The sequence below is a fragment of the Trachymyrmex septentrionalis genome, unplaced genomic scaffold (assembly GCF_001594115.1).
Source record: "Trachymyrmex septentrionalis isolate Tsep2-gDNA-1 unplaced genomic scaffold, Tsep1.0 scaffold87, whole genome shotgun sequence".
NCBI lineage: Eukaryota > Metazoa > Arthropoda > Insecta > Hymenoptera > Formicidae > Trachymyrmex > Trachymyrmex septentrionalis.
In genome coordinates, this window is record NW_017306059.1 from 1,460,932 (window position 1) to 1,469,711 (window position 8,780).

Below are 8,780 nucleotides of genomic sequence, written 5' to 3' on the forward strand. Positions count from 1 at the left end.
TGCATAATACATGATCGCGCTGTAGGCGGTCGTGTTTAAGGATGTGTGTACGAGGCGGGGAGGGATATAACGTCCAGAGCTTCCTTTTAGAGGAAAATGAGATTAGAGATTGGCATGTGTGAGTGCGAAACGCTCGGCGCGAGAACACCTCTCTGCGCGGACGTGCGTTCTCTCGCAATTTTCTTCGGAAAACGAACCTCACGCGGGATTCACCGTAAAAAGGAGGAAAAAAAAAGAAGAGGGGACTCGTCTTTCAGCACCGTTTCTCCCTTTACCGTCTCGCCCTCGTTCTCTCTCTCTCTCTCTCTCTCTCTCTCTCTCTCTCTCTCTCTGTCTCTCTGTCTCTCTGTCTCTCCCTTTCTCTCTCTCCCACTTTCCACTCGTAGTGTCGGGCTCTCTTGAAAGCAGGTTTAAAAATCGTTTGCATGGCTAATGCTAATAGGGTTTCTTTTGTGTTTCTGCCGGAGTGGCACGAGGGACTCGACGGTAATAAACACCGTGCGGTGCAGGGTGTGTATAATAACGCGCGAAACGCTCGACTCGCATATTACGCGTCACCGTGGAAGTAATTGTGCACCGGTAACGCGGCACACGGACGGTGAACAGCGTGCGATTAATCACTCTAAGCTCAAATTTGTGGCGTCGACCCCGACCCCTTCGGCGTTCTACGTTCTCTCACCGCGGATTCTTGTCTCCTCCTTCCCTTCTGCTCCTTGACTCTTTAACTTCACGGAATTTTTTATCACGGAAAAGTGCCCGCACGGTCCTTTGTCGCGAACGTTAAAAAGCTTCACAGATAATAGTTGAGCGAGGTAAGATGATTTTAAATTATACGCACAGAATTATTCTCATCGTGTGACCATCTGAAAATTGGCAATGCCTTGGATTGTCCGTCATCCTGAATTGTAACATTAGAAGCGAGGGATGTGATGAGCATGAATAATTTCCTTGTATAAATGATTTTTTTATTCATTCCCCGGTCCGATCAAGTACTCATGTAAAATGTATCAGATTATTAACATGATACATATCGGACAAACGTGAAAATGTTTTATTTAATTTTTTTAATTTTTTATACTCTTCAGAACGATTTATTAAAGTCATATTTAATTATAAAGTTATATTTATAATTGTTTTATTTTCATTTTATGTCATATTGCAAATTAGTTGCCTCTTGTACTATATATTTTAAAAGTCCACTTTTTCAAATCAAAACAGTGTGGTTAACAAACGAACATTTTTTACATTAGAAGTCGCACAGGTTGTTTGTATGTAACGTCGTTTTTGATTGCAATGGGTTTAAATCAAAATGAGGTCGATTAATGACGTCACATGCTTTAGTTTGATTTCTAACTGGACGAGATTGTGGTACTTTTGAGCTCAATCTCAAATTGATTCAAGCTCACTACAGACGAAAAGATTATAAGTATTATCTCGCTTTTACATTGTCACAATCCAAAATGGTAACGTTTGCAGCCTCTTAAGAGGTTTAATAATTTAGAGCAATGCACAAGATATTGCGTCTTCAGTAAAGTTGTAGATAGTTAAATGGTGTTCACAGTATTTTCACCTCGTAAGTATTTAAATTTTAATGCAAAAAGTTAAAGGATAAAATATAAAGAGGCAATGATGGAACTTGCTTTAGCGAGCGGAAACAAGAAAAGCGCATTTATGCAGCTTAAACGAGTAATTAACAACTGCAGAAACTAACTGCTCAGGCTTTTGATGTAATTTTAATTAGAGTACTATATGAAATTAATCGCGAACAAGGAATTGTTGTGATTTTAATGAGGGTTTTAGCATCGACTAATAGGAGTTGCTAGCTTTCCATAGATACATTGTCTACAGCACGCATTATACCTGCAAATATGAAGTAAATTTCGTAAACTGCAATATATATATGAGTAAATATTATAATATACATGAGTGAAAAATGCTATACTCGATCAAAGTGATTCTTTACGTCTAATACTATTTTGTGTGAGCTTATACAATTAGCTTGGAACTGGAAATTGTATAATTTACAATAAATATTATTAGACCCCCGAAGAACCGCCTTGTCCGAATACGGTACTTTTCACTCAATTGTGTTTAATCTCATCGATCGATTTTCATTAAATATTCATTAAATATTATAAGATATGTAAATATTGTTATTTTGATTACGTATATTTTAACGGATACAGAACATGCATAAAATAAACAGTAAACACTGAATGTTACTAAGTTCAATTAATAAAAATATAACGAAAAATAATGAACAATGTTATAATAAGAAAACAAAAAGTTAGAGTAATGATTGCACTATGAGATTATCGCCGGCGTTCCGCGTGGCCCATTTTTCCGCATTAAATCGCGATTCTCTCGTTCTTAATGATAACCGAGCACACCGTGTTCGAGGTTGCGAGAAAGATCGGCGCGCTATATTACATTAAAGCGAAATACATTGTATCGCACAGGTAGCGTAATTGAAAACGTGTCGGGTTGAAGTTCTCCCTGCGAATCCGTGCCGAGACGGATCATTTTTCGCAACTTTAAAGTTATGAAATTTAATTTCAAATCGCGCGTTTGAAAGTCCGCCGAGTTTGACGATGAATTGAGCCTTGTTAAAAATCGACCTGCTAAGAGAATGTAGAAATTAATCGCAGTTCTCTCTTTCACTCCGTTTTTTTTTCTTCTGGAACAGCATTTGAAATGTGCCGCAACGATGGCCGATTGTCATGAGTCTGATCAAGTCTTTCAAATTCTTATATTATAGAAAAAAAAAAAAAGATAAAATCCAAAATTGTAGATACGATTGTTCGGTCCTTTACGATATAGATTTAGATTGTCGATATTCTGACGTCGTAACACTAAAATTTAATGGCCGCAGAAGTTATCGAGCTTTAAGCCAAATTTGATTGCCATTTGATCGCGGTCGACCTACGAGAGTTCACCGTTGTCGCGCGATGATATATTCCACGTTCGAATAATCTCGCACGAAAGAAGAGCACCGAAAAGACGAAGAAGCACGGTGCATTTATCCTTAGTACTGGATAATAAGATCCGATAGAGAGTGAACTGTTGCGCGTTCGATATACCATACCAATCCGATCTGCACTTAATGGGATCCTTTTCGACGAAGTTTCCGGATAACGGCGAAGAATAATCGTGTCGTATATTAAAGCGGACCATAAAAGCGTTAAGGGTGAAAGCGCGACGGCAGGGACGGGAGGGGAAAAAAATGATGAAAGTAGTTAGTATCGCTACATTTGCGGTCGGGAGGATGACTGATCATAAAAGTCTAGTGCCAGGCTGCGCAAAAAGTTACATCAGGATACGTACGGGAGTAAAATTTTCTAACGCGGAAAAATGGCGTCGCGGCCACGGCCGATTTAAATTTCACTCGCTGAAAGTACCATTTTCATTTTCAGTCAGGTCGTTCGTGCGAATAATTTATATTTTTACGTCCCATTGTGGGAAAAGCTCCCCTCCCCCTCCCCTCAATTCATTTTTCTAACACGAATATATTACTTATGCATTGTAAACTACCGGAAAACGCGTAAAACCCAAAGGGTTATTGTGTACAATCGCGTTATTAAGAAGAGCCCAGTATATAGTAGTAAATTTTCTATGATGAATAACAATCCAATTATTGGCTTGAGTTGCGATAGTGATAATGATGATAATACGATATCGATTTTCACTGCTATCAATTACAATTTATTGGGTGTACAGCGCGAGTAATATGGATATAATATGCCTGCAGCTGTACACATGCGAGTATAATATAATGATCGATCGGAAATGCAACGTAACAAGCAACGGTAGTATTTGCGCGAAAAATGAATTTCACGTTTTGAGACTTGTTCTCTCTTCAGTATTATTCGGTATAGACAGCTTCTATAAGAAGAGCTGTCAAGACAACTAAACCGCGTGTGTCCGCGAGATAACGAAAGTACTAAAGTTTACGCGTTCGTAAAATAAACCGTCTACTTCAAAATATGATGAATACATGCAGTCTTATTGGATTTATTTAACGCGCTATTAATGCTGTTGCTAAGCAAGCGCGACGACAAGTTAGCGAGAAATAAATGTGATACCTTACAGTTGTAACTTAACATTACAAGCTCTCGACACGTTTGATGTCAAGTACCTCGCGAACGTGTCAACACGACGGTTGTTAGTTATCCCTTATTTGTCTACGGTCGCGAAATTACTCCGGGCGCAAATTAGTATCCATTTCCGTTTAAACAGAAGGGTCGCTTAATTGATTTAATTGCAAGCATTCCACGTGACCCGCGCGCTACGTGCGCGTGCGCGCACTAGTGCCCGGTATGTAACAACGCGACAATTATTCATTATTTCGGCGTTAGTTACTGCTGCCGAATCGTTTATGGTCGCGTAATTACTCCGGGCGTAAATTAATATCCGCGCATCCGTCGGATTAAGCGCGGATGGCACGATTAATAGACGCCGTTGCGCAACTGCCGCATCTCGCATCCTTGAGGATGCACAAGCCTTCAGTCGCTCCCGCGATCGTTGTTGATTAATTATTATTAGCACACGGCAATCGCGGACGCGCAATTACTCCGACCGACTCCGACTCGAGGAATTGACATTGAATCAGTGTCACTTTGTTAACGCTCGGTTACTCTCGCTCGCTTCATATCGGGGCATCTATATTAACCGATTCCCGCCGTCGCCGCGTATATAGCGAGATTCGATCGGATGAAAAAGTTTTTCGTGCAGCCGCCTATCTCCACGCACGTTATCTATCACGCGAATAAAAGCTGCAGCCGATGATACCCGTCAACCTCGCGAATCATTATTATCCATCATATCGGAACGAAAGATTCATCTGATATTACGTCGAATCCATCTATCATTATCATCTATCAAGCGGCAAGAATTCAACTGTCGTTGTATGTATGGGACGCGAGGACGGGAGGGAAAAAAGGGACGGCCGGTGACAGGAATGGATAGAATAGATAAATATCGGGTGACTCATTATGTAGGGCTATCCGGACATAAGTGTCGTTCGTTAGGCCTAATTGCCCTGTCGAAGTAATTAAACTCCAGTCCTTGGGCGTGTCACGCTGGAGTTTTTTTCGTTTATTTCTCAAAAATGTTACTTCGTTGCCGCCGGCACCCTAACGACATGAACGCGGAGAGACGACAAGAGTCGTCCCTCGCAGAGGCATTTAATTTGTGCGTCGAAATCGTACTCGTTGCCCCTCGACACTTTCCCGTGTCGTTTCCTGAATGGTTTTTCCCGAAATTAACTTCTGTCCGCATTAATGAATCGACTTGCTTATATTTCCAAGTTAATTATCTTTATTATTATTATGTTTGTTTCTCGTAATCCGCGATTTTTCTTTCGTTTGATTTTTCTTGACAATTATATCTGCAAATTAAAAATATTTGTACTTTGTCTAAATTAAACTGATTGTTTTCGCAACACTGATCGATAATAACAGTTCAGTTCCAAGCATAAATTTTCTCTACAATTTTCAGTTTATATTCGCGACTGTGCATTGCGTTCCGCATAATGTGTCCTATATACAATATTATGGCATCACATTCATCAGGACATTGACGTACTCCTCAACTGCAGTGACTAATTGTAAACGGAACTACCGTGTACAATAGTCGTTTTCCAGTTGATTGGAGAACTAGATCACTACGATAGAGTGCTTCGTGCCTCGTCGAGTCTTTTATGTTATGATTCTATCTCGGTTTTGATGGGAAATCAAACAAGTCGTTGGCAAATTATGCACTACACGTATGCGACACGTATTGTTTGTCGTCAAAGATGATAAAGTTGTTCATAAAATGTTAAAAATTGATAAAATAAAAAGAAAATAATTGTTCCCTTACTTCAAAAATAATACAACTAAGAAAAAAGTGATTTTCGAATTATTACTATGAATGAATTAGATAAACAATATACCTCTTGAAGTAAATTAAATTACTATTAATTTAAATTATGCGCGAAGTCGAATAAATTAAAGTGTTCGTAATCTGAAGAAAACACAAATACAAGGAAATAAAAATTAAAATAAAAACTCTTTTTTAGCTACTTTATTTTTTTTGTTTTTCTTCAACACGCAATTGTCGATTTGTTATTTGAAATTATTCTATAAAATCTATGCAAAAACCAATTCACAAAAAGAATAATTTATTTAACACAATTCTTTTATATATATATATCACCCAGAGGAAGGTTTCTTCGATTTAAAGAAAGGCTATTCTTTGCTATACGGTTAAAGAAAACATTTATTTGATTTGAACGTCATTTCTTTGATTTAAAGAACTTTATTTTTTGAAATCAAATTAAAAAATTTATTTGATTTAAAGAAATTATGTTCAAATCAAAGAAATGACGTTTAAATTAAAGAAATTTTTTCTTTAATTGTACAGCGAAGAAACATTTCTTTAAATCGAAGAAACCTTTCTCTGGGTGACACTTACGATTTCAAAATACGGGAAGATCTTAATATTTCACATATTGTATAACAAATTTGTTGAATAATTGGTTATTTTATAAAGAACTTCTGGATACTCCCGAAATTTTTCGAGAAGATCAATAAATCCCTTCCGACAGACAATAAATACAATATATTCAATGAATTCGCCGTACGACATGAGATATTAGCCTTATTTCATGGTGTATTAGGGAAGGCTCTCTCTCTTTAGATGCGAAAATTATGCTGAAGAAATGAGAATATTTTCGCGCAGAACAATTTATTTTCTTTTTCAACCGAGAATTCGATGGTTCTGTAACGATCCTTTATTACAGGATTAAAAGAAGTTATTGCCCAGGAAGAAACTATCGTGCAAATCATGTTCACACCGTGCAATCCGCGCTAAACATCCTGGATATCTACCGGAGCTGTTTCATCGATACTGCAATTTCCTGTTGCTGAGTATCATGCGTTGCCGATCGTAATATTATGCACGTGTTTCCCCTCTCTCCCGCCTCCTCCTCGGGATGCTCTCCTCATCGTCATATGGACCAGTCTTACAGTATCCGAGATATCCACGGTTACAATTAAATTGAGCTCACTCGACGAAGCGTAACTCACGTTTATGATAGTTTCGCGTGATTCGATTCCCTGCAGGTACCTACCTGCGATCGATTGTAGTCCGAAGTCGGATATCTAGATCTACCTATCCCGCGGATTCCCCTCGTACGTTCGATGATAGCGGCGGATTCGCGAGAATCGTCGCCGTTATGTTGTACACCGAACATCCCGCTCGATTACTCGTGCTTCATCGACATAACGCAATCGCGTCGCGATCGTTTCCTAATTAATTTGCGAACCGTAGCACGGAACATCGTATAACGACGCTCGAACATCGAGTTCGACGCGATTTCAGACACGATAGCGATGATTTTATGTGCTCGTCAACGACATTGCTCGTTGTTTGCAGGCGTTAGCACGAGCTCTATAACGGGATTCGATTCAGGATAGATCTCTGATCTCCAAATTAATTCCAAGCACTAAAGAGGACATTTAGATGTATCTTTCCGTTTTACAATATCGGAGATAAAGATATTTTCCAATATGAAATATCTGCTAAGTACATACAAAGTTACTCGGTTATTATAATTTATGCTAAAGCACAGAATAACGTGAATGTGCATAGATGCTTTCATGAAATGGTTCGACCTGATATAGAATTGGATTTTTTTATCTTCAATGACATAAATACTATTTTTATTTGTTCATATAATTTCAGAAAGTTAATTTTAATTAATAATTATTTGTGCAAAACGTAACTTTAGATGTAAAGAGAGAGAGAGAGAGAGAGAGAGAGAGAGAGAAAACGAGAAAGATAAGGAAGAAAGAGCGAGAGAGAGCGTTTATTTGCATTTTAAGGCAAGCCCTCTAATTGTAAGAATATACATACAAATTAATGTCAAGAAAAAGAGAAAAATAAAATTACAAAGAATATAACAAAAAACAAGTATACAGAAAAAGTAATGAACGTAAAAAAAAATTAAAAAATGAGATTAAAGGAAAAAAAAGCATAAAAATAGAGGGGGAGAATTGAACTATCGATAATTCAAGTTACTCGTCTGCATTGTATGAGAACAGTTTTTCCAGATAGCAAACATTCTAAATATGAGAAACGAAAAATACAGAATGTGTAAGCATTTGTGTGCATCCGGTTTAACCGGTGTGATGCAGGATTAAAACACCGAATTTTCGGGCCGTACCTTGGGCGCCCACGAGTAAAGTCAGTAAGGCCCATGGGACACAATGGCCACGTTCAATATAGTAGATAGGAGTATCGTAGCGGGGACATAAAAATCGAACATTTAGGACCGTCGCATTGCCCTCCTTCGGATAAGCGACGATCGTCGCCGCGCGTTCGTCGTTATTTGAATAATGCATGGCCATGCATACGCCCGAGAGGGCGACCGATGGGATTAAAGCTACATCGCCCGCGGGGGAGGAGGAGGGGGGGGGCGAAGGATGCGGAGGATCCACGCAGAGAGGGGCCCCTCCTTGCGAATCGAGTATCGTATCTGAACAACGCGGCGGTGATATCCGGATGCGTTGCGATCTCGGAGCCCGGAGCTCCGTGTACCGCACGTTGCTTGTTCCTGTTTGTCGTAGTCGAGGACCTCGTCCCTATCGGTCGTCTTCGTCGTCTTGGGGCTCGCGCGCGCCGCCCACGCAGCGTGTTGAACTCCAGTCTTATGTTATGCTAATAACGCCAATGGCAGGGAACATCGGGCTCGATACTGACTGAGTCCGGATAAGATAACCCAAATCCCCGACGCGGCG